General features: G+C 46.0%; 1 pseudogene; it reads left to right on the forward strand.

Moving 5' to 3' along the window:
- LOC115108777 (cilia- and flagella-associated protein 57-like) overlaps positions 1-27,477 on the forward strand; it is a 56,517-nt pseudogene that overhangs the window by 11,680 nt on the left and 17,360 nt on the right.

Consider the following 27,477-nt stretch of genomic DNA (forward strand, 5'->3'; position numbering starts at 1 on the left):
TCTTCAACTGTACCGGGCAGATGGCAGACAGCATGTATGGCGTCTTGTGGGCGAGTGGTTTGCTGATATCAATGTTGTAAACAGAGTGCCCCATAGTGGCGGTGGGGGTTATGGTATTGGAAGGCATTAACTACGGACAACGAACACAATTCCATTTTATCACCTCATGTTTCAGCATGATAAAGCCCAACCCCATGTTGCAAAGATCTGTACACAATTCCTGGAAGCTGAACATGTCCCAGTTCATCCATGGCCTGCATACTCACCAGACATGTCACCCATTGAACATGTTTGGGATGCTCTGGATCGATGTGTAAAACGGCGTGTTCCAGTTCCCGCCAATATCCAGCAACTTCGCACCTTCCATTGGAGAGTAGTGGGACAACATTCAAAAACCTGATCAATCAACAGCCTGATCAACTCTATTCGAAGGACAAATGGTGGTCACACCAGATACGGACTGGTGGTCTGATCCACACTAGTGTAAAGGAGTGCATAACTGGCTGCAGAGAAGTCAGGCGCAGGAGAGCAGAAATGGGGAGCAAACGGAGCCCTTTATTGAGGCGAACAAAACACAGCACTCAGAAAACTAAACACACACGGGTTACAATAACCCGGCGCAAACCAGCCTGGAGTACACATACATTTACATATAACAATTCCACACACAGACATGGGGGGGTTATATGCAAGACGAGTAATGAGGGAATGCAAACCAGCCTGGAGTACACATACATTTACATATAACAATTCCACACACAGACATGGGGGGTTATATGCAAGATGAGTAATGAGGGAATGCAAACCAGGTGTGCGGGAAAACAAGACAAAACAAATGGAAAATGAAAGGTGGATCGACGATGGCTGGTGACGTCGACCACCGAACGCCGCCCGAACAAGGAGAGGGACCGACCTCGGCGGAAGTCTTTCCTTTACGGTATCTGTGACCAACAGATGCATATCTGTATTCTCAGTCATGTGATTAGGGTCTAATGAATTTATTTCAATTGACTGATTTCCTTATAACTCAGTAACTCAGTAAAATCTTTGAAATTGTTGCATGTTACGTTTTATATTTTTGTTCAGTATGTACGCTGTAATACTTTTAACACGTTTTAACTTTTTGTTTAGCTCTCATAATGGTATGCACTGACTTACTTTGCCTTGTAAAAGCCGGCCTTGATAAGAGCCACTGCTAGATCGATACATGGAAATGAAAATTGAAAGTGGCACTGGCTGGGCTGTCTTAAGGTGAACACCTCAATGAGGATCATATGTAGATACACCCCTCTCGCTTCACCTCTCTTCATCTCTCCTGTCAGATCTTGAAGACGGAACGAGGCAAGATGGTGTCAGCCAATCAGGAAGCCATGTTCGAGGTGATGGAGAAACACTCCAAAGAGCTGCAGGATCTGGGTGAGTTCTGTTCTATTCTGTTTTATTCTGTTCTATTCTATTTTGATCGATTATATTCTGTTCTATTTTATCTATTCCATTCTATTCTGTTTATTCTATTCTCACTTCTTGTCCATCTATCGGAAAAGTTGCCTCTAAGTTTAGAGCTATGAGACTTGAATGACTCCCATTTCAGTGTGTACATTGACAGCAGCATCTGATATTATTGAGATCCAGAGTCCTCCTCATATCCTCTCTAACTTTTGCTGCTCCCCCCCCCAGAGTCAGCCAACAGGCAGAAGCTGATGCTGGAGTATGAGAAGTACCAGGAGCTGCAGCTCAAGTCTCAGCAGATGCAGCAGGACTACGAGGAACAGCTGCAGCGGATGGAAGAGAGCAAGGCTGCTGCCCTGGAGGATCTCACCCTCCACTATGAGGGGAAGCTGCATGAGAGGCTGCTGGTGTTGGAGCAGGTAGGAGATATAACGTCAAAGGGCTTGTTAGGGGCTGTTTTTACGTGGGATTTGGGGCTTTATATAGAGAGTCCTTACAGCTAGGGTCCTGTTTTTTCCCCACGAAAACCTTCCTTAGGACCCTGAGTTTTCCCCTGACCAGTTCTTTCTGTTAGGACCCTGAGTTTTCCCCTGACCACTTCTTCGTGTTGGGACCCTGAGTTTTCCCTGACCAGTTCTTTGTGTTAGGACCCTGAGTTTTCCCTAGTCAGGGCATGTGGTCAGGAACAACTCCTGGCCTCCCTCCCTTCACACTCCCCTTCCTCCCTTCTCCCCCCTTCCTCCCTTCTCTCTCTCCCTCTCTCCATTCACACTCACCTCCCTTCCTTACCTGCCTCTTTCCTCTCTTTCCCTCCCTCTCTCCTCAACTCCCGCTCTTCTCTCCTCCCTATCCTCTCCTCTCCCCTCTCTCCTCTCTCCTCTATCCTCCTCCCCTCTCTCCTCCCTATCCTCTTGCCTCCCTCTCTCCTCTCCCCTCTCCTCTCCTCTCTCCTCTATCCTCCTCCCCTCTCTCCTCCCTATCCTCTCTCCTCCCTATCCTCTTGCCTCCCTCTCTCCTCTCCTCTCTCCTCTCCTCTCCCTCCCTCCCTGCTGTGACACTGATTGGAAGTGAAGGGGCAAATTAATCTGGGAGTGGCAGGTGCTCCGTGGCGGACTTCCGCAGAATCTTTAAGGAAATGTGACGTCAACTCCCATCACCGCTAAAGGAGGTGTGAGACGCGGGGCAACGCAGGGGCAACGCAGGGACAACGCAGGGGCAACGCAGGGGCAACGCAGGGGCAACGCAGGGACAACGCAGGGGCAACGCAGGGACAACGCAGGGACAACGCAGGGGCAACGCAGGGACAACGCAGGGGCAACGCAGGGACAACGCAGGGGCAACGCAGGGACAACGCAGGGACAACGCAGGGGAAACGCAGGGACAACGCAGGGGCAACGCAGGGACAACGCAGGGGCAACGCAGGGGCAACGCAGGGACAACGCAGGGGCAACGCAGGGACAACGCAGGGACAACGCAGGGGAAACGCAGGGGCAACGCAGGGACAACGCAGGGACAACGCAGGGGCAACAACGCAGGGGCAACGCAGGGACAACGCAGGGACAACGCAGGGGCAACGCAGGGGCAACGCAGGGGCAACAACGCAGGGGCAACGCAGGGACAACGCAGGGGCAACGCAGGGACAACGCAGGGGCAACAACGCAGGGACAACGCAGGGGCAACGCAGGGGCAACAACGCAGGGACAACGCAGGGACAACGCAGGGGCAACGCAGGGGCAACAACGCAGGGACAACGCAGGGGCAACGCAGGGGCAACAACGCAGGGGCAACAACGCAGGGGCAACGCAGGGGCAACAACGCAGGGGCAACAACGCAGGGGCAACGCAGGGACAACGCAGGGGCAACGCAGGGGCAACAACGCAGGGACAACGCAGGGACAACGCAGGGGCAACGCAGGGACAACGCAGGGGCAACGCAGGGACAACGCAGGGGCAACGCAGGGGCAACGCAGGGACAACGCAGGGGCAACAACGCAGGGACAACGCAGGGACAACGCAGGGGCAACGCAGGGGCAACGCAGGGACAACGCAGGGGCAACGCAGGGACAACGCAGGGACAACGCAGGGGCAACGCAGGGACAACGCAGGGGCAACAACGCAGGGGCAAAGCAGGGGCAACGCAGGGACAACGCAGGGGCAACAACGCAGGGACAACGCAGGGGCAACGCAGGGGCAACAACGCAGGGACAACGCAGGGGCAACGCATGGGCAACGCAGGGGCAACGCAGGGACAACGCAGGGGCAACAACGCAGGGACAACGCAGGGGCAACGCAGGGACAACGCAGGGGCAACGCAGGGGCAACGCAGGGCCTGCGTCCCCCTCTTCACCTCTTCTCCTCCCCTCTCCCTCCTTCTTTCTGTCTCTTCTCCTACCCTCTCCCTCCTTCTTTCTGTCTCTTCTCCTCCCCCTCTCCCTCCTTCTTTCTGTCTCTTCTCCTACCCTCTCCCTCCTTCTTTCTGTGTCTCTTCTCCTCCCCTCTCCCTCCTTCTTTCTGTCTCTTCTCCTCCCCTCTCCCTCCTTCTTTCTGTCTCTTCTCCTCCCCCTCTCCCTCCTTCTTTCTGTCTCTTCTCCTCCCCTCTCCCTCCTTCTTTCTGTGTCTCTTCTCCTCCCCCTCTCCCTCCTTCTTTCTGTGTCTTCTCCTCCCCCTCTCCCTCCTTCTTTCTGTCTCTTCTCCTCCCCTCTCCCTCCTTCTTTCTGTCTCTTCTCCTCCCCCTCTCCCTCCTTCTTTCTGTCTCTTCTCCTCCCCTCTCCCTCCTTCTTTCTGTGTCTCTTCTCCTCCCCCTCTCCCTCCTTCTTTCTGTGTCTTCTCCTCCCCTCTCCCTCCTTCTTTCTGTCTCTTCTCCTACCCTCTCCCTCCTTCTTTCTGTCTCTTCTCCTCCTCTCTCCCTCCTTCTTTCTGTCTCTTCTCCTCCCCTCTCCCTCCTTCTTTTTGTCTCTTCTCCTCCCCGATCCCTCTAACTTTCTGTATCTCTTCTCCTCCCCCTCTCCCTCCTTCTTTTTGTCTCTTCTCCTCCCCTCTCCCTCCTACTTTCTGTGTCTCTTCTCCTCCCCCTCTCCCTCCTTCTTTTTGTCTCTTCTCCTCCCCTCTCCCTCCTTCTTTCTGTGTCTCTTCTCCTCCCCCTCTCCCTCCTTCTTTCTGTGTCTTCTCCTCCCCCTCTCCCTCCTTCTTTCTGTCTCTTCTCCTACCCTCTCCCTCCTTCTTTCTGTCTCTTCTCCTCCCATCTCCCTCCTTCTTTCTGTCTCTTCTCCTCCCCTCTCCCTCCTTCTTTTTGTCTCTTCTCCTCCCCGATCCCTCCAACTTTCTGTATCTCTTCTCCTCCCCCTCTCCCTCCTTCTTTTTGTCTCTTCTCCTCCCCTCTCCCTCCTACTTTCTGTGTCTCTTCTCCTCCCCCTCTCCCTCCTTCTTTTTGTCTCTTCTCCTCCCCTCTCCCTCCTACTTTCTGTATCTCTTCTCCTCCCCCTCTCCCTCCTTCTTTCTGTATCTCTTCTCCTCCTCTCTCCCTCCTCCCCTCTTCTCCTCCTCTCTCCCTCCTTCTTTCTGTATCTCTTCTCTTCTCCTCCCCCTCTCCCTCCTTCTTTCTGTATCTCTCCAACTTTAAACTCTGTCTTGACAACCCCCCACACCCCCCTCTGTGTCAGGAGGAGTCTCGTATCAAGGGGAGGGAGTTTGAGGAGAGCAGGAAGCAGATGGAGACAGGGAGATCCAGGACATCAGGATCCGCTATGAGAGGTGGTTGAAGGACGAGAGGGAGACCAACATGCGCATGAAGGGAGACACCGGCATCATGAAGAAGAAGGTAGAGACATCATCTTCTCACCCCCACACCTCCCTCCACCATCACAAGCTCTCAAAAGTTTCCTTGATTCCTTTTGTCCTCTCCCTGCCTTCTTCTCAGAACATAAGAGGGATACGAGGAGAAGATCAGAGGTTCCTCTCCTCAGATCTTCTCCAATGCTCTCCTCATTTTCCTCAGACATTTTGATATGGAAGTGTGAAGAGGATGGAGAGAAGAGGACGGGAGGGAGAGGACAGGGGAGAGGACGGGAGGGAGAGGATGGGGGAGAGAGGATGGGGGAGAGAGGATGGGAGAGAGAGGGGGGAGAGGGACGGGAGGGAGAGGACGGGAGGGAGAGGGGGGGAGAGGACGGGGAGAGAGGACGGGAGGGAGAGGACGGGGGGAGAGGGACGGGGGGAGTGGGACGGGAGGGAGAGGATGGGGGAGAGAGGACGGGGGAGAGGGACGGGGGGAGAGGACGGGAGGGAGAGGACGGGAGGGAGAGGACGGGGGAGAGAGGACGGGGGGAGGGACGGGGGAGAGGACGGGGGAGAGAGGACGGGGGAGAGAGGACGGGAGGGAGAGGACGGGGGGAGAGGGACGGGGGGAGAGGAGAGGACTGGTAGGAGAGGACAGAGGAGAGGATGCAAGATTCCCCACTAGTCTCCCTCCAACTCCCATCCTTCACACACTCCCTCCCCAACCCTCTCCCACCTAGACCCTGCCTGCCCTCTCATCACAGTGGTACATCATAATTACAGCCAATCAGACGCAGCATACGGCCTGCTGATGGCGAGCAGGGCCTGTCCATGTGTCCATAGTTAGGCTCTAATGTGCTCCCTCCGCTTGCTCACTCAATATCACAGGGAGAATGTTAAGTCAGATCCTGTGTGTAGATTCTGCAGTCCTATGGCCCCATTCTGTCTGTCTGCTGTCTGTTCTTGCCTTTCTCCCTATATAAGGTTAGGCTGTTTTTACTATCCAATATGGAACTGCATGTGGAGGCTTTATTGTTGGTTATGGGAAGCTATAAAGAATATGACCATTGTGTAAGTCCCAATGAGTTATGACAACGGTGACTGATGACATTTTCCTCCTCTCCCTGCCACGTCTACCCCCTGCCCCCCCTGTCCTCCCCTCCCTCCCTCACACACACACCCACGCACACACACTGCAGTTCAGCAGCCTACAGAAGAATATAGATGACAGGAGCATGGAGAAAGAGAAGATGAAGACAGAGCAACAGAAGCTACTGGCACATCAGAAGTGTCTGGAGAGAGACATCCTGGCCCTGAAGAAAGAGATCCAGGAGAGGGATGACACCATCCAGGATAAGGTGAGAGGGCTGCTGCTGGGCTGAGGGGGTACAGACAGGTGCCATGGCATGGAGAGGGTTAGGTTTGCCTCCAAGGTATGCATAAACATGGACGGTTCCTTGACTGGATGCCATTGAAACGGAAGGAAAGAGGAAGGAAAATAATCAGTTTTATTGATGGACCTCTACTGTTTATGATTGTAGTTGACTTTGTTCAAATGTTCTTCTCTCATAATCGAACACAATCAACTTATGCGCTATTATATATTGTCCATAAAAGTTGTTCTCCCCCATACATCTATTATCCTGAGTCCCAGTCCCAGTCCCATGCATCTATTATCCTGAGTCCCAGTCCCAGTCCCATACATCTATTATCCTGAGTCCCAGTCCCAGTCCCATACATCTATTATCCTGAGTCCCAGTCCCAGTCCCATACATCTATTATCCTGAGTCCCAGTCCCATGCATCTATTATCCTGAGTCCCAGTCCCAGTCCCATACATCTATTATCCTGAGTCCCAGTCCCAGTCCCATACATCTATTATCCTGAGTCCCAGTCCCAGTCCCATACATCTATTATCCTGAGTCCCAGTCCCAGTCCCATGCATCTATTATCCTGAGTCCCAGTCCCAGTCCCATGTATCTATTATCCTGAGTCCCAGTCCCAGTCCCATACATCTATTATCCTGAGTCCCAGTCCCATACATCTATTATCCTGAGTCCCAGTCCCATACATCTATTATCCTGAGTCCCAGTCCCAGTCCCATACATCTATTATCCTGAGTCCCAGTCCCAGTCCCATACATCTATTATCCTGAGTCCCAGTCCCAGTCCCATACATCTATTATCCTGAGTCCCAGTCCCAGTCCCATACATCTATTATCCTGAGTCCCAGTCCCAGTCCCATACATCTATTATCCTGAGTCCCAGTCCCAGTCCCATGCATCTATTATCCTGAGTCCCAGTCCCAGTCCCATACATCTATTATCCTGAGTCCCAGTCCCATGCATCTATTATCCTGAGTCCCAGTCCCAGTCCCATACATCTATTATCCTGAGTCCCAGTCCCAGTCCCATACATCTATTATCCTGAGTCCCAGTCCCAGTCCCATGCATCTATTATCCTGAGTCCCAGTCCCAGTCCCATACATCTATTATCCTGAGTCCCAGTCCCAGTCCCATACATCTATTATCCTGAGTCCCAGTCCCAGTCCCATGCATCACACCAGACAAGGTGACTTTGAGACTGTGAGACTCCTCCCCTTCTCACAGCACTGAACCAGAGTGTGAAGGTCCAATAATGAATAATCCCACTGCATCAGCATGTGGTGGAGCAGGCCACCGTTTCAGGCACCGACTCAGACACTTGCTCTGCGAACACAAACTCACGTACGCATACCACCCTGCATCCCACTGCTGACTTGTCTCTGAAGCTAATCAGGGTTGGTCCTGGATGAGAGACCAGATGCTGCTGGAAGTGGTGTTGGAGGGCCAGTAGGAGGCACTCTTTCCTCTGGTCTAAACAATTTTTTTATATATCTCATTGCGACTCTCTGTGGTCACTAAAGATCCCATGGCAAAAAAGTCCTCTCTTTAGAGTAGGGGTATTAACCCCGGTGTCCTGGTAAAAATGTCCAATCTGGTCGTTGCTGTAAATGAGAATGTGTTCTCAGTCAACTTACCTGGTAAAATAAGGGTCAAATATATTTTTTAAATAAACTATCCCCCTCTCTTTTTTCGCATAAGGTTACATGTTGACATGTTGTGTCCCTGCGTAAACAAAGCATGAACAAAGAATGGGGCTGTTAGCGTAATTGATTTGCGATGTTATACCCCTCCAAAGAGCATGTCCATATTTTAACATCAGTGTTCTGAGGGAGGAGACAACCATTTTCTTCCTCTTCTAACTCTGTCTCTTATGTGCGGTCCAAACACTTAAAAGACACACCCTCATCCACTTATGCCCTTGGAGGAATCCCTGTCGCCATCTTGGAGGGCGGTCCAAATGATTAGCCAAGCGAGGGAAGTTTGTGACGTAAGCCCCTCAGCCCTCGTGTTTGTCGGCTTTGTGAGTGTACAATTATGTTCACTCCGAGGCCTGAAACTCCCCATAATTCAATTCGCGACGATTGTACATCCACTAAGAAAAGTCAGCAAAAACTTAAAACAACATTAATGGAGAAGTCAACATACAAAGTGTAAGTAAAAACGAATGTACATAAGCACAAACACGTCCTATAAAAAGTAATTATGTTTTTGTTTGGTCATCTTTTGGAAATTGTAGAAATAAAACATTTTCCTTCTTCAGAAGTTCCAGCTAGGCAGGGTAATGTTAGTTAGATAATTCATTTGCTAGCTATCATACAGTAGGCGTATATGAATAATTATATATTTAATATAAGTAGACATGCACTCATAATTGACTAGTATATATAAAGCAACCACAAGCTACCGGTGGCTGAAAACACAATCATCGCGGGATGAACTATCGACGAATTTCCGGGGAAGGTGGTCCATTTAAAAATCATTCCATCCTTCCTCCCTCGCCCTGCAAGTGTAAACTCGTCAGACATCATGATACGCCATCAGAAGTGTCCACTTAATTTGAGGGCTGAGGGGATGTGATGTGTCTTTTAAATGAAACTGTGCACACACTGTATATAGACTTTTTCTATTGAGTTATTGACTACGTTTGTTTATTCCATGTGTAACTCTGTGTTGTTGTTTGTGTTGCACTGCTTTGCTTTATCTTGGCCAGGACGCAGTTGTAAATGAGAACTTGTTCTCAACTGGCCTACCTGGTTAAACAAAGGTGAAATAAATACAATTAAATAAAGTGTTTGGGCCACAGCCTTAGTGTGCAGAGGGACACTTGGGGAACTATTCAATCCGGATCGTGGAAACTCAGCGCTACAGCGTTATTGAAATGTAAAGGCAATGTTCCCACGTCAGCAGAGACTACTTCATGGTAAAAGCTGCAGATGTCGTCTCAATAGGAAATGACCTTTACATTTCTACCCTGCTCTCTGTAACGCTGCAGATGTCGTCTCAATAGGAAATGACCTTTACATTTCTACCCTGCTCCCTGTAACGCTTCAGATGTCGTCTCAATAGGAAATGACCTTTACATTTCTACCCTGCTCTCTGTAACGCTGCAGATGTCGTCTCAATAGGAAATGACCTTTACATTTCTACCCTGCTCTCTGTAACGCTGCAGATGTCGTCTCAATAGGAAATGACCTTTACATTTCTACCCTGCTCCCTGTAACGCTTTAAGATGTCGTCTCAATAGGAAATGACCTTACATTTCTACCCTGCTCTCTGTAACGCTGCAGATGTCGTCTCAATAGGAAATGACCTTTACATTTCTACCCTGCTCTCTGTAACGCTTCAGATGTCGTCTCAATAGGAAATTACCTTTACATTTCTACCCTGCTCTCTGTAACGCTGCAGATGTCGTCTCAATAGGAAATGACCTTTACATTTCTACCCTGCTCTCTGTAACGCTTCAGATGTCGTCTCAATAGGAAATGACCTTTACATTTCTACCCTGCTCTCTGTAACGCTGCAGATGTCGTCTCAATAGGAAATGACCTTTACATTTCTACCCTGCTCTCTGTAACGCTTCAGATGTCGTCTCAATAGGAAATGACCTTTACATTTCTACCCTGCTCTCTGTAACGCTGCAGATGTCGTCTCAATAGGAAATGACCTTTACATTTCTACCCTGCTCTCTGTAACGCTGCAGATGTCGTCTCAATAGGAAATGACCTTTACATTTCTACCCTGCTCCCTGTAACGCTTAAGATGTCGTCTCAATAGGAAATGACCTTTACATTTCTACCCTGCTCTCTGTAACGCTGCAGATGTCGTCTCAATAGGAAATGACCTTTACATTTCTACCCTGCTCTCTGTAACGCTTCAGATGTCGTCTCAATAGGAAATGACCTTTACATTTCTACCCTGCTCTCTGTAACACTGCAGATGTCGTCTCAATAGGAAATGACCTTTACATTTCTACCCTGCTCTCTGTAACGCTTCAGATGTCGTCTCAATAGGAAATGTGCTTTACATTTCTACCCTGCTCTCTGTAACGCTGCAGATGTCGTCTCAATAGGAAATGACCTTTACATTTCTACCCTGCTCTCTGTAACGCTTCAGATGTCGTCTCAATAGGAAATGACCTTTACATTTCTACCCTGCTCTCTGTAACGCTGCAGATGTCGTCTCAATAGGAAATGACCTTTACATTTCTACCCTGCTCTCTGTAACGCTGCAGATGTCGTCTCAATAGGAAATGACCTTTACATTTCTACCCTGCTCTCTGTAACGCTTCAGCGACACAGACTGAATAGAGACAATAATTGATAACTGTCTTTAATGTGTAAATGTCACAGATGCTGTCTATGAAAAGATTACACCCCCCCCCCCCCTTCCTCTACACTCACACACACCACCTGCCCTCAAGATGAAACGCTTTCAAATAGCTAATTGGACAGAGAGTAAATTATAACAAAATGGCCCTGCATTAAAAGAGGAGGCCCCAGTTCAGTTCAAACACAGATCCATCCTCCTATCCTTTCTCTTCATGAATAAAGATTCACACTCAGCAGAGTAGCCGTGGCAACTGTTGTTCTAACACTCGTCGTCACTAACGATGATACATTTGAACATTAAAGATGCCTCCCAGAAGTTACGCTTGAACATTAGATTTGGTTCACTAACTAGCTTGTATTGTTGAACTATGGAAGTGACATTTTATATTCAATTTCATGGGATATTAATGTTGGAAGAGGATTATGAATGTAATTGAACTGGACAAATAACTCAAGTCAAAGACTATAAAGAGAATGGGTTGATTTCATGGCTTATTTAAACACCTAACAAACCTGTTACATGGCAACATTGCATCATGCCATGTTATATTCTATGAGTTATTATGTAACAGTATAACTTTAGACTGTCCCCTCGCCCATACCCGGGCACGAACCAGGGACCCTCTGCACACATCAACAACAGTCATCGCTCCACAAAACCCGCGGCCCTTGCAGGGGCAACCACTACTTCAAGGTCTCAGAGCAAGTGACGTCACCGATTGAAACGCTATTTAGCGCGCAGCACCGCTAACTAAGCTAGCTGTTTCACATCCGTTACAATTACATGGCAGTTAAATGATTGTCTAGTCAGTTAGTGTGAAGTGGGGCAAAGCTTCCTGCCATCCAGGACCTCTACACCAGGCGGTGTCAGAGGAAGGCCCTAAAAAGTGTCAAAGACTCCAGCCACCCCAGTCATAGACTGTTCTCTCTGCTACTGCACGGCAAGCGGTACCGGAGCACCAAGTCTAGGTCCAAGAGGCTTCTAAACGGTTCCTAGCCCCAAGTCATAAGACTCCTGAACACCTAATCAGATGGCTACCCAGACTATATGCATTGCCTCCCCCCTCTTTTACACCACTGCTACTCTCTGTTGTTATCACCTATGCATAGTCACTTTAATAACTCCACCTACATGTACATATTACCTCAATTACCTCAACTAACCGGTGCCCCCGCACATTGACTCTGTACCTGTACCCTGTATATAGTCTCACTATTGTTATTTTACTGCTGCTCTTTAATTACTTGGTACTTTTATTTCTTATTCTTATCCCTATTTTTTTCATCTGCATTGTTGGTTAGGGGCTCTAAGTAAGCATTTCACTGTAAGGTGTTGTATTCGGCGTATGTGACTAATAAAATATGATCGGATTTTTTGATCTGAGGCCTGTTTGTCTTGTCTTGCCAACTCCTATGGTTGTTGCGTGACAAAGACCACATGGGTTGGCAAGACAGCACAACATATCTGTGATCAGCAGGCTAGGGTCTTGTCCCTGATCCTTTGTAAGAGAAATACATCCATGATCTGATCTGAGGCCTGTTTGTCTTGTCTTGTCCTTTATCCCTGTGTAGGAGAAATGCATATATGACCTGAAAAAGAAGAACCAGGAGCTGGGGAAATTTAAGTTTGTTCTGGACTACAAGATCAAAGAACTGAAGAAACAGATTGAGCCCAGAGAGAACGACATCAAGGAGATGAAAGAGCAGACCCATGAGGTATAACTTCCTCCTCCTGTATCAGTTCTTTAACTGGTTAACTGTCATTGTTGAATTCGTTAACCATTGCTGAAATGTCTCTTGAGTAGGTACAGTTGAAGTCGGAAGTTTACATACACTTAGGTTGGAGTCAGTAAAACTCGTTTTTCAACCACTCCACAAATTTCTTGTTAACAAACTGCAGTTTTGGCAAGTCGGTTAGGACATCTACTTTGTGCATGACAGAAGTCATTTTTCCAACAATTGTTTACAGACAGATTATTTCACTTATAATTCACTGTATCACAGTTCCAGTGGGTCAGAAGTTTACATACACTAAGTTGACTGTGCCTTTAAACAGCTTAGAAAATTCCCGAAAATTATGTCATGGCTTTAGAAGCTTCTGATAGGTTAATTTACATTATTTGGGTCAGTTGGAGGTGTACCTGTGGATGTGTTGTCAAGCCCTGACCTTAGAGATCCTTATTCTCTATGTTTGGTTAGGTCAGGGTGTGACTCGGGTGGGAAATTCTATGTCTTCTGTTTCTTTGTTTTTGGCTGAGTGTGGTTCCCAATCAGAGGCAGCTGTCTATCGTTGTCTCTGATTGGGGATCATACTTAGGCAGCCCTTTTTTCCAACATTAGGTTGTGGGATCTTGTTTTCTGTTTAGTGTCTTAGCCTGACAGAATGGTGTGCTTTTGTTATTTTGTTTGAGTGTTTTTTGAATAAAATAATCATCAACACTTTCCACGCTGCGCTTTGGTCTACTCTTCCTACCACCAACGAGAGCCGTTACATGTATTTCACGGCCTACCTTCAAACTCAGTGCCTCTATGCTTGACATTATGGGAAAATCAAAAGAAATCAGCCAAGACCTCAGAAAAAGAATTGTAGACCTCCATAAGTCTGGTTCATCCTTGGGAGCAATTTCCAAATGCCTGAAGGTACTGCGTTCATCTGTACAAACAATAGTACACAAGTATAAACACCATGGGACCACGTAGCCGTCATACCGCTCAGGAAGGAGATGTTTTCTGTCTCCTAGAGATGAACGCACTTTAGTCAATCCCGGAACAACAGCAAAGGACCTTGTGAAGATGCTGGAGGAAACGGGTTCAAAAGTATCGCATTGTATGATTTTTAAGTTATTAATTTGCATTTTATTGCATGACATAAGTATTTGATCACCTACCAACCAGTAAGAATTCCAGCTCTCACAGACCTGTTAGTTTTTCTTAAGAAGCCCTCCTGTTCTCCACTCATTACCTGTATTAACTGCACCTGTTTGAACTCGTTAGCTGTATAAAAGACACCTGTCCACACACTCAATCAAACAGACTCTAACCTGACCTGAAGAGAGCTGGGACCACAGTCTCAAAGAAAACCATTAGTAACACACTACGCCGTCATGGATTAAAATCCTGCAGCGCACGCAAGGTCCCCCTGCTCAAGCAAGCGTATGTCCAGGCCCGTCCGAAGTTTGCCAATGACCATCTGGATGATCCAGAGGAGGAATGGGAGAAGGTAATGTGGTCTGATGAGACAAAAATAGAGCTTTTTGGTCTAAACTCCACCCGCCGTGTTTGGAGGAAGAAGAAGGATGAGTACAACCCCAAGAACACCATCCCAACCGTGAAGCATGGAGGTGGAAACATCATTCTTTGGGGATGCTTTTCTGCAAAGGGGACAGGACAACTGCACCGTGCTTCTACACCTGCATTGCTTGCTGTTTGGGGTTTTAGGCTGGGTTTCTGTACAGCACTTTGAGATATCAGCTGATGTACGAAGGGCTATATAAATAAATTTGATTTGTTTTGATTTTGATTGAGGGGAGGATGGATGGGGCCATGTATCGTGAGATCTTGGCCAACAACCTCCTTCCCTCAGTAAGAGCATTGAAGATGGGTCGTGGCTGGGTCTTCCAGCATGACAACGACCCGAAACACACAGCCAGGGCAACTAAGGAGTGGCTCCGTAAGAAGCATCTCAAGGTCCTGGAGTGGCCTAGCCAGTCTCCAGACCTGAACCCAATAGAAAATCTTTGGAGGGAGCTGAAAGTCCGTATTGCCCAGCGACAACCCTGAAACCTGAAGGATCTGGAGAGGGTTTGTATGGAGGAGTGGGCCAAAATCCCTGCTGCAGTGTGTGCAAACCTGGTCAAGAACTACAGGAAACATATGATCTCTGTAATTGCAAACAAAGGTTTCTGTACCAGATATTAAGTTCTGCTTTTCTGATGTATCAAATACTTATGTCATGCAATAAAATGCAAATGAATTACTTAAAAATCATATGTGATTTTCTGGATTTTTGTTTTAGATTCCGTCTCTCACAGTTGTAGTGTACCTATGATAAAAAATTACACACCTCTACATGCTTTTTAAGTAGGAAAACCTGCAAAATCGGCAGTGTATCATATACTTGTTCTCCCCACTATATCGACATAACCTGAAAGGCCGCTCAGCAAGGAGGAAGCTACTGCTCCAAAACCTCCATAAAAAAGCCAGACTACAGTTTGCAACTGCACATGGGGACAAAGATCGTACTTTTTGGAGAAATGTCCTCTGGTCTGATGAAACAAGAATAGAACTGTGGCCATAATGACCATCGTTATGTTTGGAGGAAAAATGGGGAGGCTTTTCCTACTTTAGTTCTTAGTTTTTTCATCATTGATACTTATTTAAACCGCCTGCCAACTTTTAGCCCTCTCTTCATGTAGATGGAAATGATGACTGTGTCCATATAGATAAGAGTGGATCAGGGTTTAGATGAGTGCTATAGATCAGCTGTATGAGGGAGTATATAGAGATCCATGCTATGGGCTTCCTGTACTCTGTAGATGGAGCAGGAGCTGGATACCTTCCACAAGAAGAACGCTCAACAGGAACTGGACATCGCTGAGCTGAACTCACCACCACCGACAAGGAGATGCACAAGGGACTGCAGAAGGTATGTAGTGTGTGAGGGAGAGGGATACCATTTTACCTTGAGTGCATGGCAGGTGTTTATATTTGGGTTTTTATCTTTGCATATGACCAACCCCTCTTCCCCAGGTAAGGGATGTGGAGGCCCTGGTACGTAGGTTCAAGACGGACCTCCATAACTGTGTGGGATTCACCCAGGAGCCTAAGAGGTTAAAGGACAGCATCACAGACCTTTACGACCGCTATGTACAGAAGAGTGATGTGGTGAGAGAAACAGGATGAAAGAGGGAGACGGAGAGAGAGAGAGAGTTCATTTGTATTATTTATTTTACTTTTGTATATCTACTTCACTTGCTTTGGCAATGTAAACATATGTTTCCCATGCCAATAAAGCCCCTTGAATTGAATTGACAGAGAGCAAGAGCAGCATTGTTATAGGCTCACTAGAGCTCACTCTGCCTGTTTGTGCTGCTTTTATCCTCTTTCATGCAAGCTGGTAGAGTGAATTGGGTTGTAACCTTGTAATGGCTACAGTGCTGGTCTAAAATTTCTCCCTGAGCAAAAATGTACCCAGAAGTTAAAGAATGCAACTCGTCATGGATAAGTAAGTTGGCTACTGTGTATTCATTGTAATCAAAGATGGCTGCTCTTCATGTCTCTCAGGTGGATATAGTTGGCGTGGACGCAGAAGTCCAGAGGGAGTACGCCCGGCACAGAGAGCACCTGGAGAGGAACGTGGCGTCCCTGAAGAGGAAACTGGCCAAAGACGGCGTGGTCCACCATGCAGACAACGTCAAGATCATGCAGGTGACAGAGACAAGACTTTTCATAAAGGACTGTTGGAGTGCCGCACACAATAGTCATAAAATTAGTGACCACAACTTTATTATACACCCCAAATCTATAGGCTGTTTGTTCTGTACTATTCTTTGACTAACTGATTGGTTGATTCATTCATTGATTGCTACAGGAGAATGCAACTCTGATCAGAGAGATCAACGACCTGAGAAAGGAGTTGCGTCTGGTGCGTTCCCAGGTCCACGACTACAAGAGTCTGATGAGAAAACAGGGCAAGAAGCAGACCAACACTCTCAAAGGTGACCTGTTTCTCTCTTATCTGGACTGATTTACAGTAAAGACGACTGATTGCAGCTTTCATTGGAAAGAGTCTGCAGGATAACTTTTACCATGTGGGGAAACCACCTCACTTCCTGGAGTTTATATTCATAGAGGTGCTTGAGGTTCTCTGTTTCATCGCTAAGTTGTTTTTTTCCTAGTTAAGTCACTTGAAAAAATCCTATTTTTAAGTTATCCACATCTAAAGTAGCTGCTCAGTGAGCTGACTTTTTGTCTCTGCTGCTGTCTCCCAGGGCCAACCCCAGTAACATGGTGGTCCGTCTGAACCAGGAGGGGGACCGTATCGTTCAGCTGCAGCGCCTGGAGATTCACAGGCTCAGGGAGGAGATCCAGGTCCTGATGAAGATATACCCTTATAGAACCCCCTCCACTGCCAAGCTACCCTCCCTCCAAATCAACTTATAACCCCCTTCAGACCCCCCTCCACCGCCAAGCTACCCTCCCTCCAAATCAACTTATAACCCCCTTCAGACCCCCCTCCACCGCCAAGCTACCCTCCCTCCAAATCAACTTATAACCCCCTTCAGACCCCCCTCCACCGCCAAGCTACCCTCCCTCCAAATCAATTTATAACCCCCTTCAGACCCCCTCCACTGCCAAGCTACCCTCCCTCCAAATCAATTTATAACCCCTTCAGACCCCCTCCACTGCCAAGCTACCCTCCCTCCAAATCAACTCATAACCCCCTTCAGACCCCCTCCACCGCCAAGCTACCCTCCCTCCAAATCAATTTATAACCCCCTTTCAGACCCCCTTCCACCTTAAGCTACCCTCCATCCAAACCAATTTATAACCACCCCAACCCCTACCTCCAAATCAATTTATAACCCCCCAACCCCTCCATCCAAACCAATTTATAACCCCCAACCCCTCCATCCAAACCAATTTATAACCACCCCCAACCTCTCCCTCCAAATCAATTTATAACCCCTTCAGACCCCCTCCACCGCCAAGCTACCCTCCCTCCAAATCAACTTATAACCCCTTCAGACCCCCTCCACCGCCAAGCTACCCTCCCTCCAAATCAACTTATAACCCCCTTCAGACCCCCTCCACCGCCAAGCTACCCTCCCTCCAAATCAACTTATAACCCCTTCAGACCCCCTCCACCGCCAAGCTACCCTCCCTCCAAATCAATTTATAACCCCCTTCAGACCCCCTCCACTGCCAAGCTACCCTCCCTCCAAATCAATTTATAACCCCTTCAGACCCCCTCCACTGCCAAGCTACCCTCCTCCAAATCAACTCATAACCCCTTCAGACCCCCTCCACCGCCAAGCTACCCTCCCTCCAAATCAATTTATAACCCCTTTCAGACCCCCTTCCACCGCCAAGCTACCCTCCATCCAAACCAATTTATAACCACCCCAACCCCTACCTCCAAATCAATTTATAACCCCCCAACCCCTCCATCCAAACCAATTTATAACCCCCAACCCCTCCATCCAAACCAATTTATAACCACCCCCAACCTCTCCCTCCAAATCAATTTATAACCCCCCAACCCCTCCATCCAAACCAATTTATAACCCCCCAACCCCTCCATCCAAACCAATTTATAACCCCCAACCCCTCCCTCCAAATCAATTTATAACCCCCAACCCCTCCCTCCAAATCAATTTATAACCCCCAACCCCTCCCTCCAAATCAATTTATAATCCCCCCAACCCCTCCCTCCAAATCAATTTATAACCCCCCAACCCCTCCCTCCAAATCAATTTATAACCCCCAACCCCTCCTCCAAATCAATTTATAACCCCCAACCCCTCCCTCCAAATCAATTTATAATCCCCCCAACCCCTCCTCCAAATCATTTTATAACCCCCCAACCCCTCCCTCCAAATCAATTTATAACCCCCAACCCCTCCCTCCAAATCAATTTATAACCCCCAACCCCTCCATCCAAATCAATTTATAACCCCCAACCCCTCCCTCCAAACCAATTTATAACCCCCCAACCCCTCTCTCCAAACCAATTTATAACCCCCCCAACCCCTCCATCCAAATCAATTTATAACCCCCAACCCCTCCCTCCAAACCAATTTATAACCACCCCCAACCCCTCCCTCCAAACCAATTTATAACCCCTCCATCCAAACCAATTTATAACCGCCCAACCCCACCCTCCAAACCAATTTATAACCCCCAACCCCTCCTCCAAACCAATGTATAACCCCCCAACCCCTCCCTCCAAACCAATTTATAACCCCCCAACCCCTCCATCCAAATCAATTTATAAACCCCCCAACCCCTCCATCCAAACCAATTTATAACCCCCCAACCCCTCCATCCAAACCAATTTATAACCACCCCAACCCCTCTATCCAAATCAATTTATAACCCCCTTTCAGACCCCCTTCCACCGCCAAGCTACCCTCCATCCAAACCAATTTATAACCCCCTATCCCTTCCATCCAAATCAATTTATAACCATCCCCTCCATCCAAATCCATTTATAACCCCCCCCAACCCCTCCATCCAAATTAATTTATAACCATCCCCTCCATCCAAACCAATTTATAACCATCCCCTCCATCCAAACCAATTTATAACCATCCCCTCCATCCAAATCAATTTATTACCACCCCAACCCCTCCATCCAAATCAATTTATAACCACCCCAACCCCTCCATCCAAACCAATTTATAACCACCCCCAACCCCTCTATTCAAACCAATTTATAACCACCCCAACCCTTCCATCCAAACCAATTTATAACCATCCCCTCCATCCAAACCACTTTATAACCATCCTCCATCCAAATCAATTTATAACCATCTCTTCCATCCAAATCAATTTATAACCATCCCCTCCATCCAAATCAATTTATAACCATCCAAACCAATTTATAACCCCTCCATCCAAATCAATTTATATCCCCTCCATCCAAATCAATTTATAACCATCCCCTCCATCCCCAATTTATAACCCCTCCATCCAAATCATTTATTTATCCAAATCCAAACCATCCCTCCATCCAATTTATAAAATCCAAAATTTATAACCAAATCCCCTCCATCCAAACCAATTTATAACCCCCCAACCCTCCATCCAATGTATAACCATCCATCCAAATCAATTTATAACCATCCCCTCCATCCAAACCAATTTATAACCACCCCAACCCTCCCCTATCCAAACCAATTTATAACCACCCCCAACCCCTCCATCCAAATCAATTTATAACCCCCATCCCCTCCATCCAAACAAAATTTATAAACCCCCTCCATCCAAACCAATTTATAACCATCCTCCATCCAAATCAATTTATAACCATCCCTCCATCCAAATCAATTTATAACCCCCCAACCCCTCCATCCAAACCAATTTATAACCATCCCTTCCATCCAAATCCATCCCTTCCATCCAAAATTATAACCATCCCCTCCATCCAAACCAATTTATAACCATCCCTCCATCCAAATCAATTTATAACCATCCCCTCCATCCAAATCAATTTATAACCATCCCAACCCTCCATCCAAACCAATTTATAACCCCCCTTCCATCCAAACCAATTTATAACCATCCCTTCCATCCAAATCAATTTATAACCATCCCTTCCATCCAAATCAATTTATAACCATCCCCTCCATCCAAATCAATTTATAACCATCCCCTCCATCCAAATCAATTTATAACCCCCATCCATCCACAATTTATAACCCCCTCCATCCAAATCAATTTAAACCATCCCCTCCATCCAAACCAATTTATAACCATCCCCCTCCATCCAAATCAATTTATAACCATAACCCCTCCATCCAAATCCATTTATAACCCTCCCCCAACCCCTCCATCCAAACCAATTTATAACCACCATCCCAATTTATAACCCCTCCATCCAAATCAATTTATAACCATCCCCTCCATCCAAACCAATTTATAACCATCCCCTCCATCCAAATCCAATTTATACCACCCTCCATCCAAACCAATTTATAACCATCCCTCCATCCAAATCAATTTATAACCATCCCCTCCATCCAAATCAATTTATAACCATCCCCTCCATCCAAATCAATTTATAAATCCCCATCCCAATCCCCCAATTTATAACCATCCCCTCCATCCAAATCAATTTATAACCATCCCCTCCATCCAAACCAATTTATAACCATCCCCTCCATCCAAACCAATTTATAACCACCATCCAAACCCCTCTATCCACCCCCAACCCTTCCATCCAAATCAATTTATAATCCAAACCACTTTATAACCATCCTCCCCAAACCCCTCTTCCATCCAAACCCATCCCCTCCATCCAAACCAATTTATAACCATCCCAATTTATTCCATCCAAATCAATTTATAACCATCCCCTCCATCCAAATCAATTTATAACCATCCCCTCCATCCAAACCAATTTATAACCATCCCCTCCATCCAAATCAATTTATAACCATCCCCTCCATCCAAATCAATTTATAACCCCCCAACCCCTCCATCCAAACCAATTTATAACCATCCCTTCCATCCAAATCAATTTATAACCATCCCTTCCATCCAAACCAATTTATAACCATCCCTCCATCCAAATCAATTTATAACCATCCCCTCCATCCAAACCAACCAATTTATAACCATCCCCTCCATCCAAATCAATTTATAACCATCCCTCCTCCAATTTATAACCCAAAACCAATTTATAACCCCCCCAACCCCTCCATCCAAATCAATTTATAACCATCCCTTCCATCCAAACAATTTATAACCATCCCCTCCATCCAAACCAATTTATAAATCCCAACCCCCTCCATCCCAAATCAATTTATAACCATCCAAATCAATTTATAACCATCCCCTCCATCCAAATCAATTTATAACCCCCCCATCCCCTCCATCCAAACCAATTTATAACCATCCCCTCCATCCAAATCAATTTATAACCATCCCCTCCATCCAAATCAATTTATAACCATCCCATCCATCCAAATCAATTTATAACCACCCCCCCCTCCATCCAAATCAATTTATAACCTCCATCCCCAACCCTCCATCCAAACCAATTTATAACCAACCCCTCCATCCAAATCAATTATAACCATCCTCCATCCAAACCAATTTATAACCATCCCCTCCATCCAAATCAATTTATAACCATCCCCTCCATCCAAATCAATTTATAACCATCCCCTCCATCCAAACCAATTTATAACCCCTCCATCCAAATTAATTTATAACCATCCCATCCAAATCCATCCAAATCAATTTATCCAAATTAATTTATCCCATCCATCCAAATCAATTTATAACCCCCCAAATCAATTTATACCCCCAACCCCTCCATCCAAACCAATTTATAACCATCCCTTCCATCCAAATCAATTTATAACCATCCCCTCCATCCAAATCAATTTATAACCATCCCCTCCATCCAAACCAATTTATAACCATCCCTTCCATCCAAATCAATTTATAACCATCCCCTCCATCCAAATCAATTTATAACCATCCCTTCCATCCAAATCAATTTATAACCATCCCCTCCATCCAAATCAATTTATAACCATCCCCTCCATCCAAATCAATTTATTACCATCCCCTCCATCCAAACCAATTTATAACCAACCCAACCCCTCCATCCAAACCAATTTATACCCACCCCCAACCCCTCTATTCAAACCAATTTATAACCACCCCCAACCCTTCCATCCAAACCAATTTATAACCATCCCCTCCATCCAAACCACTTTATAACCATCCCCTCCATCCAAATCAATTTATAACCATCTCTTCCATCCAAACCAATTTATAACCATCCCCTCCATCCAAACCAATTTATAACCATCCCCTCCATCCAAATCAATTTATAACCACCCCCAACCCCTCCATCCAAATCAATTTATAACCCCCCCCCAACCCCTCCATCCAAATCAATTTATAACCATCCCCTCCATCCAAACCAATTTATAACCATCCCCTCCATCCAAATCAATTTATAACCATCCCCTCTATCCAAATCAATTTATAACCCCCCCCAACCCCTCCATCCAAACCAATTTATAACCATCCCTTCCATCCAAATCAATTTATAACCATCCCTTCCATCCAAACCAATTTATAACCATCCCTTCCATCCAAATCAATTTATAACCATCCCCTCCATCCAAATCCATTTATAACCCTCCCCCAACCCCTCCATCCAAATTAATTTATAACCATCCCCTCCATCCAAATCAATGTATTACCATCCCCTCCATCCAAACCAATTTATAACCACCCCAACCCCTCTATCCAAACCAATTTATAACCACCCCCAACCCCTCCATCCAAATCAATTTATAACCATCCCTTCCATCCAAACCAATTTATAACCATCCCTTCCATCCAAACCAATTTATAACCATCCCCTCCATCCAAACCAATTTATAACCATCCACTCCATCCAAATCAATTTATAACCATCCCCTCTATCCAAATCAATTTATAACCATCCCCTCCATCCAAATTAATTTATAACCATCCCCTCCATCCAAACAATTTATAACCACCATCCAAATCAATTTATAACCCCCCCCCTCCATCCATAAATCCATCCAAATCAATTTATAACCATCCCCTCCATCCAAATCAATTTATAACCATCCCTCCATCCAAATCAATTTATAAACCATCCCATCCATCCAAATCAATTTATAACCACCCAAACCAATTTATAAACCCCTCCATCCAAATCAATTTATAACCCCCCAACCCCTCCATCCAAATCAATGTATAACCATCCCCTCCATCCAAACCAATTTATAACCATCCCCCTCCATCCAAATCAATTTATAACCATCCCCTCCATCCAAATCAATTTATACCCCCCCCAACCCCTCCATCCAAACCAATTTATAACCATCCCTTCCATCCAAATCAATTTATAACCATCCCCTCCATCCAAATCAATTTATAACCATCCCCTCCATCCAAATCAATTTATAACCATCCCCTCCATCCAAATCAATTTATAACCATCCCCTCCATCCAAACCAATTTATAACCAACCCAACCCCTCCATCCAAACCAATTTATACCCACCCCCAACCCCTCTATTCAAACCAATTTATAACCACCCCCAACCCCTCCATCCAAATCAATTTATAACCATCTCTTCCATCCAAACCAATTTATAACCATCCCCTCCATCCAAACCAATGTATAACCATCCCCTCCATCCAAATCAATTTATAACCACCCCCAACCCCTCCATCCAAATCAATTTATAACCCCCCAACCCCACCCTCCAAACCAATTTATAACCCCCAACCCCTCCCTCCAAACCAATGTATAACCCCCCAACCCTCCTCTAAACCAATTTATAACCCCCCAACCCCTCCATCCAAAACAATTTATAACCCCCCAACCCCTCCATCCAAACCAATTTATAACCACCCCAACCCTCTATCCAAATCAATTTATAACCCCTTTCAGACCCCCTTCCACCGCCAAGCTACCCTCCATCCAAACCAATTTATAACCACCCCCAACCCCTACCTCCAAATCAATTTATAACCCCCCAACCCCTCCATCCAAACCAATTTATAACCACCCAACCCCTCCCTCCAAATCAATTTATAACCCCCGCAACCCCTCCCTCCAAATCAATTTATAACCATCTCTTCCATCCAAACCAATTTATAACCATCCCCTCCATCCAAACCAATTTATAACCATCCCCAACCCCTCCATCCAAATCAATTTATAACCCCCAACCCCTCCATCCAAACCAATTTATAACCCCCAACCCCTCCATCCAAACCAATTTATAACCACCCTCAACCCCTCCTCCAAATCAATTTATAACCCCCCAACCCCTCCATCCAAACCAATTTATAACCACCCAACCCCTCCCTCCAAATCAATTTATAACCCCCCAACCCCTCCCTCCAAATCAATTTATAACCATCTCTTCCATCCAAACCAATTTAGAACCATCCCTCCATCCAAACCAATTTATAACCATCCCCTCCATCCAAATCAATTTATAACCACCCCCAACCCCTCCATCCAAATCAATTTATAACCCCCAACCCCTCCATCCAAATCAATGTATAACCATCCCCTCCATCCAAACCAATTTATAACCATCCCCTCCATCCAAATCAATTTATAACCACCCCAACCCCTCTATTCAAACCAATTTATAACCACCCCCAACCCCTCCATCCAAATCAATTTATAACCATCTCTTCCATCCAAACCAATTTATAACCATCCCCTCCATCCAAACCAATTTATAACCACCCCCAACCCCTCCATCCAAATCAATTTATAACCCCCAACCCCTCCATCCAAACCAATTTATAACCATCCCTTCCATCCAAAAATCAATAACCATCCTCCATCCAAATCAATTTATAACCATCCCCTCCATCCAAATTAATTTATAACCATCCCCTCCATCCAAATCAATTTATAACCCCCCCAACCCCTCCATCCAAACCAATTTATAACCATCCCTTCCATCCAAATCAATGTATAACCATCCCCTCCATCCAAATCAATTTATAACCATCCCCTCCATCCAAATTAATTTATAACCATCCCCTCCATCCAAATCAATTTATAACCATCCCTTCCATCCAAATCAATTTATAACCATCCCTTCCATCCAAACCAATTTATAACCATCCCCTCCATCCAAATCAATTTATAACCCCCCCAACCCCTCCATCCAAATCAATTTATAACCATCCCCTCCATCCAAATCAATTTATAACCATCCCCTCCATCCAAATCCATTTATAACCCTCCCCCAACCCCTCCATCCAAATTAATTTATAACCATCCCTCCATCCAAATCAATGTATTACCATCCCTCCATCCAAACCAATTTATAACCACCCCAACCCTCTATCCAAACCAATTTATAACCACCCCCAACCCCTCTATTCAAACCAATTTATAACCACCCCAACCCCTCCATCCAAATCAATTTATAACCATCCCTTCCATCCAAACCAATTTATAACCATCCAAACCAATTTATAACCATCCCCTCCATCCAAATAAATTTATAACCATCCCCTCCATCCAAATCCATTTATAACCCCCAACCCCTCCATCCAAATTAATTTATATCCCCTCCATCCCCCAACCCCTCCATCCAAATCAATTTATAACCATCCCCTCTATCCAAATCAATTTATAACCCCCCAACCCCTCCATCCAAACCAATTTATAACCATCCCTTCCATCCAAATCAATTTATAACCATCCCCTCCATCCAAATCCATTTATAACCATCCCTCCATCCAAATCAATTTATAACCCCCAACCCCCATCCAAACCAATTTATAACCACCCCCAACCCCTCCATCCAAATCAATTTATAACCATCCTTCCATCCAAACCAATTTATAACCATCCCCTCCATCCAAACCAATTTATAACCATCCCCTCCATCCAAATCAATTTATAACCACCCCCAACCCCTCCATCCAAATCAATTTATAACCCCCATCCCCTCCATCCAAACCAATTTATAACCATCCCCTCCGTCCAAATCAATTTATAACCATCCCCTCCATCCAAATCAATTTATAACCACCCCCAACCCCTCCATCCAAATCAATTTATAACCCCCCAACCCCTCCATCCAAACCAATTTATAACCATCCCCTCCATCCAAATCAATGTATAACCATCCCCTCCATCCAAATCAATTCATAACCACCCCCAACCCCTCCCTCCAAATCAATTTATAACCCCCCAACTCCTCCATCCAAACCAATTTATAATCCTCCCCCAACCCCTCCATCCAAACCAATTTATAACCACCCCAACCCCTCCTCCAAATCAATTTATAACCCCCCAACCCCTCCATCCAAACCAATTTATAACCCCCCAACCCCTCCATCCAAATCAATTTATAACCCCCCAACCCCTCCATCCAAATCAATTTATAACCACCCCCAACCCCTCCATCCAAATCAATTTATACCCCCAAACCCCTCCATCCAAATCAATTTATAACCATCCCCTCCATCCAAATCATTTTATAACCCCCAACCCCTCCATCCAAACCAATTTATAACCCCCCAACCCCTCCCTCCAAACCAATTTATAACCACCCCCTCCATCCAAATCAATTTATAACCACCCCCACCCCTCCATCCAAATCAATTTATAACCATCCCCTCCATCCAAATCAATTCATAACCATCCCCTCCATCCAAATCAATTTATAACCACCCCCAACCCCTCCCTCCAAACCAATTTATAACCACCCCCTCCATCCAAATCAATTTATAACCACCCCCCCCTCCATCCAAATCAATTTATAACCATCCCCTCCATCCAAATCAATTTATAACCATCCCTCCATCCAAATCAATTTATAACCACCCCCATCCCCTCCATCCAAATTAATTTATAACCATCCCCTCCATCCAAATCAATTTATAACCACCCCCAACCCCTCCATCCAAATCAATTTATAACCATCCCCTCCATCCAAATCAATTTATAACCCCCAACCCCTCCATCCAAACCAATTTATAACCATCCCTTCCATCCAAATCAATTTATAACCATCCCCTCCATCCAAATCAATTTATAACCATCCCCTCCATCCAAATCCATTTATAATCCCCCCAACCCCCATCCAAACCAATTTATAACCACCCCCAACCCCTCCATCCAAATCAATTTATAACCATCCCTTCCATCCAAACCAATTTATAACCATCCCCTCCATCCAAACCAATTTATAACCATCCCTCCATCCAAATCAATTTATAACCACCCCCAACCCCTCCATCCAAATCAATTTATAACCCCCATCCCCTCCATCCAAA

This window comes from Oncorhynchus nerka, linkage group LG24 (assembly GCF_034236695.1).
Source record: "Oncorhynchus nerka isolate Pitt River linkage group LG24, Oner_Uvic_2.0, whole genome shotgun sequence".
Taxonomy (NCBI): Eukaryota; Metazoa; Chordata; class Actinopteri; order Salmoniformes; family Salmonidae; genus Oncorhynchus; species Oncorhynchus nerka.